The sequence below is a fragment of the Mustela erminea genome, chromosome 3, assembly GCF_009829155.1.
Source record: "Mustela erminea isolate mMusErm1 chromosome 3, mMusErm1.Pri, whole genome shotgun sequence".
Classification (NCBI taxonomy): domain Eukaryota; kingdom Metazoa; phylum Chordata; class Mammalia; order Carnivora; family Mustelidae; genus Mustela; species Mustela erminea.
The window spans coordinates 52,477,250-52,489,301 of NC_045616.1; the positions used below are offsets into that span (position 1 = coordinate 52,477,250).

The 12,052-nt window shown below is 39.5% G+C and overlaps 1 pseudogene; it reads left to right on the forward strand.

The window, feature by feature from the left end:
• Positions 1-1,284: 1,284 nt before the first annotated feature.
• The window catches only part of LOC116586164, a 30,301-nt pseudogene continuing 19,533 nt past the window's right edge, over positions 1,285-12,052 (forward strand).

Consider the following 12,052-nt stretch of genomic DNA (forward strand, 5'->3'; position numbering starts at 1 on the left):
AGTCTGCTTCTTCCCTTCCTCCTGCTCATGCACTCTCTCTTACTCACTTTCAAATAAATAAATCTTAAAAAAAAAAAAAAATTCTCGTCTCCTTCCTGCAGCCCATTCTTGAGAATATGTTCCTCTAATAGTTTTGATAGTTAAAATGTTATCCATAAATAATGTACTATCTAGGTGCAGTTGTCATTTTCATTTTTATACCATCAGCCCAACTCAACTTTCAGCCATGGTAACTATGAAGATACCTATCTAGATTCTTTTGAAAACTAGTTTGTGAGTGAACAAGTGTAAAGGGCAGTTGGGTTCTCCGCACACGCCATTTAAAAATATATGGGCAGGGGCGCCTGGGTGGCTCAGTGGGTTAAGGCCTCTGCCTTCAGCTCAGGTCATGACCCCAGGGTCCTTGGATTCAGCCCCGCATTGGGCTCTCTGCTCAGCAGGGAGCCTGCTTCCTCCTCTCTCTCTGCCTACCTCTCTGCCTACTTGTGACTCTGTCAAATAAATAATAAAATAAAAATAAAAAAAATATATATATGGGCAAAAATCAAATTTCTTCATTTCTTTTTTTCAGTAAAAATAGCAAAATTTTATTTTGTGTTCATAGGTTACATAAATCTATTGGATGCTGCAGGCACCTGAAAATTATAAATTAGAAATGCTCTGACCTTAGAGAAATTTCATAAAAATGTATGTTTGTTAACACTTTACAAATTCAGTTTGTTCATTCCTTCATTTATTTATATATTCATCCAAACATTTTTGAGAATCCACTGTGTGTTAAGCACTGATTCTGAGAGATGTTAATAGGCATATCTCAATAGATGGGTTCTATTGTTAAATAGGTTTAGGAAATACTGCCTACTATATTTTCCTTCTTAGAGCTGTAATAGGCATCTTCATGTACCAGGAAGGCCTATTCCACTCTACTGGATCTGAGAAATCCTGTGTTTTATTCATGGTTGCCCATAATTATTGGAACCTTTGTTCCATAGGAGCCCTCTTTCCAAAACAAAACAAAACAAAGCAAAACAAAACAAAACAAAGTAATAACACCTGGAGTATTAGAGTCAGTGTGATATAGACAAAGAGCCACAGTTAGGACTGCTGTTGCATTCATTTCTAATGGTAATTATGGCAGACTTGTTAAGCAGACTATTGTTAATGGGAAGGCAAGGGTTTCTGTTTCTGGAACATGGATTCCTTAAAGAATCAAAGTTCTGGATTGCTAAGTTAGAAGCCTGGAATCCTAGAACTACCGGGCACATTGTGGGAGAGAACTGTGTCCGAAACTCAACTGATTTTATATATACGTAATTCATCAACTGATTCAACCAGGTAGGTGAAGGTGGAATTATCTTTTGAAAAAATTGTTATGGTTTGTGCTGAGATACATTCTTTAGACGACATATTAAATCCCTTCTAAAAATGAAGAGATCTGTTAAATTTTCCAACCTGAGGTTTGGGTAATGAATAAAAACAATCCTAAATAGGTCTAGTCAATATGGCTAGATACAGGCTAACATAATAGTATACTTGCAGTCTTTTATTTTTAAACTTGAAAGTTTCATTTTTTTACTCTTTAATAGCTAATGTTACAATGCTGTATGACTTCTTTGTGGATAGCTACTTTTCTGGACCCCACAAATGAGAGCTGAGGATAAGTGACAGTTTGGGTTGTCAATTCAATTTATGACACTATGCTGAAAGGAAATTAAAATATGTATTTAATAGAACGTGACAGTAACAATGATATTTTACAGAGCTATGCCATTTATGAAGAAAGAGGGGTCCAACTAGAGAAGTTTATGAATCTCCAAAAAAAAAAAAAAAAAGATCTCATCATGGAACTATTACTATATCTTTCTGATATTCTACTGAAAGTGAGACACATTCACCAATTTTCCAAAAGCAATTTCTTTTCACTTCAAATAAATCTTCCTCATAGGCAATATAAATAGAATTAAACTAGTTTATAATGTTTCCATTTGTTTTCCTGCAGAATAAACTCATTACAGTTAGTCTATTAGAAAATGATATTAAAGGATTTAATTGCCTGTGCATATTAAATATGTTTAAAATTTATGAAAATAAATATTTTGAAACTGAATAAATATTCTCCAATAGTATAAATGTGAATGTGGATTTAATACATATCCATAAGGTGATGTGGCTACACAGCACTATAATATATAATATGTACCTCAAGGAAGCAAATGGAAATTCTAGAGTATAGAATCTAGACCAAACAAGGGCAAAAAACCATTCTGGGTAAGGCATGTGGGATTGCTACTAGATTGTAAATGGCAATTTGGTTTATTTAGACAATGTCTTTGTATAAAATATCAATTTGTGATAATGAGAGGAAATTTACAACAATAGGCATGGTGTTCTGTTGGCCGGTGCACTCCTCCCGAAGAGAATTCATATTTCAACATGTTGTTCTCACACTTTCAGATTAACATGAATCAAACTTCCCTGACACCTGCCAATTATTAGAAGTTGCTGAGAAATGAAGAGTCAAGTTAACAATTTAACACTAATTGGGAATATAAACAAAACTAATGATTAAGTAAACTTAATCAGGTTCCAAAGTCCTGGAGTTACTGAGAAACCTATCCTTGCCTTAGTTTTGCCTTCTCAAAAGCTTCTGGGAGGATCATTTTAGGTTTCAGGTTTGATGCGAGGCAAACAATAAGAAGGGAATACCTGAAACCATTTCTGAAGTCAGGTAAGGACTTTTATACAAACCTTGTGTTAATTCTCACACAACATCCACACAGGACTGTCTAATACATTTGTGGGAACGGAACAAAATTGCCAGAATGAAATGGGTCCAATTCAGAAAAGAAAAAAAAAAAAAATCCGGGTTTACTTTTCTTTGGAAGGTAATTTTTTTCCAAACAGGTTTCTTTGGTTTGAGTGGACAAATGAGTGACTAATTGAATTTGAGTTTTCTGTGTGTTGTGTACTAGAGGAGAAGAAGTTGAAGGGAGAAACCCTGAAAAATATGTACTTAGGAAAGTTTTGGACTACAAATACAAATAGGTAATTTTTTTTTCCTAGAAAAACATTAAACCACAGAGACATAACTTTGAAGATGTGTTTTTTCAAAAAAGCCATTAAGTTTTCTTCCCCTCTTCAGTTATCCTTTTTTTTTTTTTTTTTTTTTAAATTTTAAAGATTTATTCCTTTGAGGTGGGAGAGAGGCAAAGGGAGAGAGAGAGAGAGTCTCAAGGAGATTCCAGGCTGGATCTCATGACCCTGAGATCACAATCTGAGCTGAAATCAGGAGTCAAGCTTAACTGACTATGCCACCCAGGCACCCCTCCACCCCTCCTTCATTTATTCTAAAAAACAAAACAAAATGAACTTCATAAAGTAAAATGAGACAGCTCTAGTCATTCCTGTCTTCTTCTAAACTCTAACTTAGAAGGCAGAGATTTCTTTCACTTAAGAGGTGCTGGGTCTTGGGTTTCTTTGATTATCTGTTGCCGGATTAGTTTTGTACTTCTTTATCCTGTTCTTCCCACATGTCATTTCCCTGTGTAGAACACTTAGATTCTGCTTGAGGCCCCTTCCATAGAACTGCCGCAAAGATTCCACCATACAGATCTGCTGTATGTACAGATCTTACTCCACCTTGGCAGTGATTCAGCCATAGCCCTTTCTCGTGGACGCATGCTCTTTGAAGACAGAAATCGCTCCTCGCTCCTTTCTGATTTCCTAATAATTCGTATGGCCTATGGAACATAACAGATACTCAGTAAATATTTTCTGAATAAATCAATGAGATTTAGCAAAGTTTACTTCATTTAAACCTGGATGGGGCGCCTGGTTGGCTCAGTGGGTTAAGCCGCTGCCTTCGGCTCAGGTCATGATCTCAGGGTCCTGGGATCGAGTCCCGCGTGGGGCTCTCTGCTCAGCAGGGAGCCTGCTTCCTCCTCTCTCTCTCTCTGCCTGCCTCTCCGACTACTTGTGATTTCTCTCTGTCAAATAAATAAATAAAAATAAAAAATAAATAAACCTGGATGAGAGGCTTCAAGGGCCTGTCCACTTGAAATTTCTGTGATGATGAAAAGGCTCTACACGGGTGTGGTGTGTAATATGGTAACCGCATGTGCCCATTAAATGTTTGAAATGTAACTAGTATAACTGAGGAATTAAGTAATTAGTTTCACTGAATTTTTATTGATTCAAATTTTAATTTAAACAGCCACAAGTGGCTACTGCCTAGATAACTTTAAAGGGTCCTCCTTTTATTATCCGTCAGCCACACCCTTCCCTGTGCCAGAGGACATTTCCCCATATAGAATAGTTCTCCCTTTGAGACCATGCGTCTGTTACTCAGAACTCCAGAAGTCCCCATCCAAACAGTCTGTGCTCATTTCCAGTGCTATGTAGCATAATTCCATGGTCTTCTTTCCCTGGGTAAACCTTGCTGCTGGTGTACACACCCTATACTAAAGAAGTTTCCAGAGGGTGGCAGTTTGCTGCGAGGGACGGCTGGGTGGAAGTGGTGTGACTGGGGCACATGCAGCTGAACTGTGCCAGACACATACATGAGGCCTCCTGCTGTGTGGGAGGACAGGAAGCTGGGGATGTGGCTGAAAAGGTGTGGTTCTCCTTAACCTGCCATGTTCCAGCATGCATATTTAGCGGTTTAATGATTTTATTTCAAAACATAAGCAATAAATAAATCAATTCTCAGTTCATCCCAGGCAGCATGATCCAATGATCATTCATCCATTAAGACCCCAAATATTTATTGAGCACCTTCTGTGTGCCAGGGGCTCTTGTTCTGAACGTCAGAGATACAACAGTGAAAGAAAAAAAAGTTTTTGGCTTTAGTGAAAATTAATAAAAGGAAACCTCATTTAGAATGGAGTCAGGAGGCAGGTGGGAGGAACTCTCACCACCTACCACTCTTCCACAGTCGCGGACCCAGTAGAAAGAGAGGGGCCCTTGCCTGCGGACACTACTATCTCAGCAGGCGGAAGGAAGATTTCTGCCTCCCCTGGCAACCGCCCAGCCAATGAGAGACCGTTACAGCTCAGCCAGTGAGAAGCCACTATACTTAGAACTGCCAGTTTACTCCAATAGACTTTTTGCTTATAGCAGCCCAGCAACTTTCCCTTTCCCCTATAAAAGAGAGTTCGTTTCCCATCCTTCGTTCTCTTGCCTTGTGTATGGTTTTGCTGAGGTATGCGGTTCTCTGGTGGTCTTGTAGAAACCCGTCTTTTGCTGGTAACGTAATTTACAGTTTTATTTTGAAAGTTAAGGGTACTTGGTGATTGGAGGTGGGATGCAGAGAAGAGCCAGCGGATTCCAGGGCTAGTGAGTAAGCAGGTTCAGGTACCCACGTCGCTGATTGGGCTCATTGCTTTCTTGCTGGCCCTGGGATAGGAGAGTAAGTAAGTTTTCTCCTCGAATCTGAGCATCACATTTTATGTCTGAGCTCTCCAGGCTTTATTCGATATGTTTTAAGACTTCATCTCTGAGAGTCCTCACTTGGCCTTCAGTCTGATTCCTTTTCAGAGCCAGACTGCGCCTACTGGAACTGTGCTGGCCTTTGGTCTGTTTGCTTCTGGAACCAGGCTGTCCCTGTGCTGTTTTGGAATTTTTCTCTTTGTTCTCGAGAAAAACCTCCAGGAAGTCAAAATTATTTGAGGGTGCCCCTTCCTGCTAGAAGTCCGGCCTATTTTATGTTTAAAAAGTGGCCTCTCCACATGCACGTTGATAACTAAGTGGACTGATTTCACCAAAAGTGAAACTTAAGTGGCCATAAATTATGGGGAATTTTTGATCTCTCCAAACTTGTTTTATACAAAATTAAATTAGCTGCAGTTTCAAAAAAAAACCTCAATGGGATGGATGTCTGTTTTCAGTGGTACTTTGAAGCTTCCAGATGTTTTTAGAATTCCAAGTTTGCCTTTTGGCAAAATACTGTTTCTAAATTAACTGAGGTAAACAACTGAAAGAAGTCACAGTGGCTTCTGAGGCCTCCTGTCCCTCTCCCCCATTTTATTTGACTGCAGGCACATGGCAGCCACCTTGTGCTCAGGCCTCCTCTTTGGTGCCATCTTTTTCTATTCTCTCTGCATTTCCCCATCTCCTCTGTATGCCCACCCTTCAGGCCCTCATTTCAATCCTTTTGTCAAGTTCCCCTTTTCCTCTGACACTCCCTCTGCACCCTTCTCTCCGAATCTATTAAAACCTGCCCCTTTAAAGTTACGTGTTGTGAGGATCTTGATAAAACCCAAGTTTCTTATGTTCCCTGGACTAAGGGCAAACTTATTGCTGAGGACCAGGCCAAATATTTGATGATTTGATGAAATTAACCCAATAGGAACATTCTGAAAAGGATTTAGAGGAACAGACCCCTAACTTGTTTTTTGTTGTGTTTTTTTTTTAAAGATGCTATTTAACTGAGTGAGCGAGCATGGGTGCACAAGTGGGGGGAGGAGCAGAGGAAGCAAATCTTAAGTAGACTCTGCTGGATACAGAGCCCTAGGTGGGGCTCTACCTCATGGCCCAGGAACTCATGATGGGAGCCAAAACCAGGAATTGGATACTTAACCAACTGAGCTACGTAGGCATCCGCAGACCCATAACTTTTGGCAAGAGGCTAGAAACCTCATTGGAAATCTCCACCAAGCATCACAGTAGCTTTTCTTAAGTTTCTTGATTGGACCAAAAGCCTGATAAGTCTGCTCATGATTATTACAATCAACTCCAAATTGTCTTTTAAAAAAATTGTGGTCTTTAATGTTGAATCCACCTGGGTAGCTTTTAAATCTGTGATTATTAGTGGACTGGACCAGGAGTTTTCTCTCTCTCTTTTTTTTTTTTTTAAAGATTTTTATTTATTTATTTGACAGAGAGAGATCACAAGTAGGCAGAGAGGAAGGGAAGCAGGCTCCCTGCTGAGCAGAGAGCCAGATGCGGGACTCGATCCCAGGACCCTGAGATCATGACCTGAGCCGAAGGCAGCGGCTTAACCCACTGAGCCACCCAGGTGCCCAGGAGTTTTCTCTTTTAATTAAAAGGACCAGACTGGGGGGAAAAAAAAACCCTGGTGGAATATGAAACTGCCCATGGCGTACTTAGGTAAGATGGGAAACCAGCTTGCTAGCATCCTAGATGAGTCATCCAAAAGAAAGATTGCTAACGTTCTCTGTTTTCAACTCCAGCAAGTGAAGGCCCCTAAACAAAACGAAAACCCTTCTGGTTTGGAGTATTACAGCAAAGAAGGCATTAAAAAAAGGAAAAATTCTTAAAAATTTAAGTACCTCAGGCACCATCAACCCTCTAGCCAATTTTTCCAAAGTCCTAATTCCCAGTGACAGGGCTCTGAGGAACAACAGGAGCTCTTCTCAATTCTCCCTTTTAATCAGCTTGGAGAAACCACTCTCTAGATTGGGAATTAATCTGTCTCTGTATTGAAACTGGAGCTACACTCTGGGTGCTTAGCCCCCCTGCTATAAAGCAGCCCCTGCCTCAGAGTACAAAAACACTTGTATAGAAGGGGTCTCTAATAAACCTCACCAGGTTCCTGTCTCTGAACCTATTTCCTTTGGTCTAGGCCCTTTGAGAGCTACTCACTGCTTTTCTTAATTACTCCACCACTATTCTATTCATTTATTGGGCCAAGATTTCTTAGAAAAGTATCATGCCAGAATTTCTTCCAAAAAGGGGAAATAATTCTAGAATTTGACTACAGTAATCAAAATAGCCAACCAGAAGAATTAAATGACCATTTGATGTCTTTTATCCATTCTGTCTCTGGGACTATAGTAGAGTCTGGGGACACTGATTATTTGTTCCTATGGATCAACTACCATCCTCTTCATAGGCAAAATCCTCAATTGATAATGGCAGAATCCTCAGTGCACACCCCATCAAGATTCAAATAGATCTCTCAACACTCTTCCATAATTAATCAATGCCCTATAAGTAAAGAAGTCCTTCAGTTTGTAATAGAAGATTAAAAGGTTCAGGGTCTCACTATTTTCTGCATTAGTCTCTGTAACACCCCTATTTTACCTGTGAGACTACTCAACAGCAGAGAATGAAGGTTTGTCCAGGACCCCTGGCAATAAATAACACTGTTCTACTTTGACACCTTATTATTCTTAATCCTCATGTGCTACTACTAATATCCAGTCCCACTGAAAGCAAATTTTTGACTATAATTGATCTACGTAGTGTATTTTTCATGTTCCAGTTCATAAGGATAGCCAATATCTTTTTGCTTTCACCCAGGAAAAGCAGAAATACTATACAGTAAGTAATACCCGAGGGTTTTACAGAGTTCTTACTCTTCACAAACTTTAAAACCTGATTTGGGTGATAGAAAATTTTCTGAAGGTTCTACGTTGTTACAATACATACATGATTTGCTTCTCTGCTCTTCTCAAACCTCTTCACAAGAAGACAGCATCCACCTGTTAAAACTCCTGGCTTTAAAGGAACATTAAGTCTCCAAAGAAAATTTGCAGTTTGCTCAAGCTCACAGTAGATAGTTAGGGCATCTGATCTTGAAATAAGGGCTACATTTAGACCCTCATAAAACCCCTCATGACTCTTTAAAACTGACAGATTGTCTTTGAGTCCCCATGACAATTCATAGGAAACTCCTCTCACCAATGCATATTTTACATGATTTGCTGATGGTTCTTATTTAAAGGATGAAAGTAGCAAATTTGGTGCTGGGTATGCTATTGAAACTCCCTTTAAACTCATTGAGGCAGCACCAGTTGCCAGCAACAGTTCCTTCAGCCCAGCAGACTGAGTTACATGCTCTTATTCAGGCTTGTACTTTAGCCAGTGGAAAAACCACAAACACGTATACTGATAGTCAAAGAGCATTTTGGGTAGCTCATGACTTTGGAATATTATGGAAACAGTAAAATGTCTACCCCAGTGAGAAAAATTTTAAAAAATGATTCTGATGTTCAAAATTTATGATGCTCTACTTTGCCATCCACTTTGGCTATTATTAAGCTTTCTGGGCATGTTAGACTTGACTCCTTGGGGACCAAAGTAATCTACCTTGCTGATACTTCCACCAAAATTGCTTCTCACAAGAAGGACTATAGCCAAACCTCTGTCATGATCCAAAGGAATATTCTCCCAAGTTATAAATTTTGGAAAAATTGACAAGAGACATCCAGTTATTGGCCCCAGAGAAGGAAAACAACATGGAAATCTAAAAATTGTTGGCTTGATTAAAAGAAAACACTGATTTGGACCAAATAACAATCTGAGCTTACCAGAAATCCTAAAATTCCTGCTGCTTACAACCATACATATATTAAAGTGTTGTTCTTCTGACAAAATGATAGCATTCATGAACCAATATTGGTGAGAAAGTTAACTGGGACTCAAAAATGGTGATATCAGGGGCACCTGGTTGGCTCAGTGGATTAAGCCGTTGCCTTCAGCTCGGGTCATGATTTCAGAGTCCTGGGATTGAGCCCCGCATCGGGCTCTCTGTTCATCAGGGAGCCTGCTTCCTCCTCTCTCTCTGCCTGCCTTTCTGCCTGCTTGTGATCTCTCTCTGTCAAATAAATAAATAAAATCTTAAAAATTTTTTTTTTTTTAAAATGGTGATATCACTTGTCCCACCTGTTAAAAATATAATCCAGGGAAACCTGTTTGTACAAATGGATTTCATGCAATTTCCCCATCTCATGGATATATGTTTCAGTCATGATTTCTCTGTTTTCTCACTGTAGCAGGTCTTTCTCCTGTAGACAGGCCAACACTTCTGTTAGAAAAGATTACCCCTACCTAGGGAACCCTCTTGAACTTCATAGTGATCTGGGAACTTAATGAACTGGTCAGATGCTTCAACAAGGGTGTGCTGTTTGCCCAGTTTTTACAACACTTTATCGTGCATACCATCCTCAGTCGTCAGGGTTTGTTGCACTTATTAACAACACTATTAAGACTCAACTGGAAAATTTGTAGAGACCCTCCAAATAGTTTGGGCTGAAAGTATAGCCTTTGGTCCTTCTAAATCTCAGATCAACCCCCTTGGGAACTGAGACACTCACCCTTTGAGATAATCACAGGATATCCAAGGTACTTGACCCCTGTCTCTTTTGATCCACAGTTAATAAAAAGAGATATACTTCAATATTGTAAAAGCCTAATTGCTTCTATTAAAAATAACTCTGGTTTGGTAAAGCAATCTTTTCCCATTGCCCCCTGAGGAGATGATGACCTTAAGCATAAGATTTCATCTATTGGAAAAGACCTCTCCAGAAAGACTCATCAACCTCTCTGGGAAGGCCTGTGAGGAACTTGCTAACCAGTCTTTGTGCCACAAGACTCTAGGGAACAGGCTTTTGGATTCACACAAGTGATCTAAAGAAAGTACCAAACCCTGACTGAATCTGCGTACCATCTGGTGACCTGAAAGTAAAGATTTCCTGGAATCGAAGCAGGTGACATCGATGAGAAGGCTTTCCTAAGATGTTCAGACCAGGCCTATATATCTTTTTCTCACTGTTGTTTCTTTTCTCTTTTCTGTGGAAAAACCATGTCTTTGCATTCCCCAGGCCCTTGTGAAAATGGGAAACCTGTTCTTTTGATTATGGCTTTTCAGAAACAGCCTTATTGTGATCCTGGGACAAAGTAATTTTCACTTTTTTTTCTGAAGGTTTAGAAGGTTCCTAATTCACAAAAATCTTCTTTCATCTGAACTATTAACTGACCTTGGATCCTTCTCTACATTCATGGTCTCTGAATTTGCAAACTTACAGGCTGTATGATCAGTAACACATTTGGTTCCAAACATTTCTTTGCAATAATACTGTTTTAAAACATGTTTGAGGCTTTGCTATATTGCAAAAAGTTCATCAGCTCTTGTTTCATCTTTATATCCAAACTGTATCTTACCAAAAAACTGTTAATACCTTCAGTGAGCTCCTGGAAGCATTCAGTAATCTGCTTTCATGGTTGCTTTAAGTGGAGACTTCAGGAGACATAAGTGACTGGGTTTGCTTTTATAAGGAGAATCTTTTTCCCCTACGTTGGAATAAATGCCAATAAATATTTCAGTTGGCTACTTTCAGCCCTAGAGCCCTGATTTAGAACTATCATACAACTTGGATGTTCCTTCTGTTTTTTTTTTTTAATTTTTAATTAATTTTAATTTTTAAATTAACATATAATATATTATTAGCCCCAGGGGTACAGGTCTGTGAATCTCCAGGTTTACACACTTCACAGTACTCACCATAGCACATAGCCTCCCCAATGTCCATAACCCCACCACCCTCTCCCTACTGCCATTCCCCCGGCCCCCCTCAGTTTGTTTTGTGACATTAAGAGTCTCATGGTTTGTCTCCTTCCTGATCCCATCTTGTTTCATTTATTCTTTTGCTACCCCAAAACCCCCACATTGCATCTCCCCTTCCTCATATCAGGGAGATCATATGATAGTACTCTTTCTCTGATTGACTTATTTCGCTAAGCATAATACCCTCTAGTTCCATCCACGTCGTCGCAAATGGCAAGACTGCATTTCTTTTGATGGCTGCATAGTATTCCATTGTATATATATACCACATCTTCTTTATCCATTCATTTGTTGATGGACATCTAGTTTCTTTCCATAGTTTGGCTATTGTAGACATTGCTGCTATAAACATTTGGGTGCATGTACCCCTTCAGATCACTACATTTGTATCTTTAGGGTAAATACCCAGTAGTGCAATTGCTGGGTCCTAAGGTAGCTCTATTTTCAACTTTTTGAGGAACCTCCATGCTGTTTTCCGGAGTGGTTGCACAACTTGCATTCCCACCAACAGTGTATGAGGGTTCCTCTTTCTCTGCATCCTTGCCAGCATCTGTCATTTCCTGACATGTTAATTTTAGACATTCTGACTGGTGCGAGGTGGTGTCTCATTGTGGTTTTTATTTGTATTTCCCTGATGCCAAGTGACGTGGAGCACTTTTTCATGTGTCTGTTGGCCATCTGAATGTCTTTGCAGAAATGTCTGTTCATGTCCTCTGCCCATTTCTTGTTTGGATTATTCTTTGG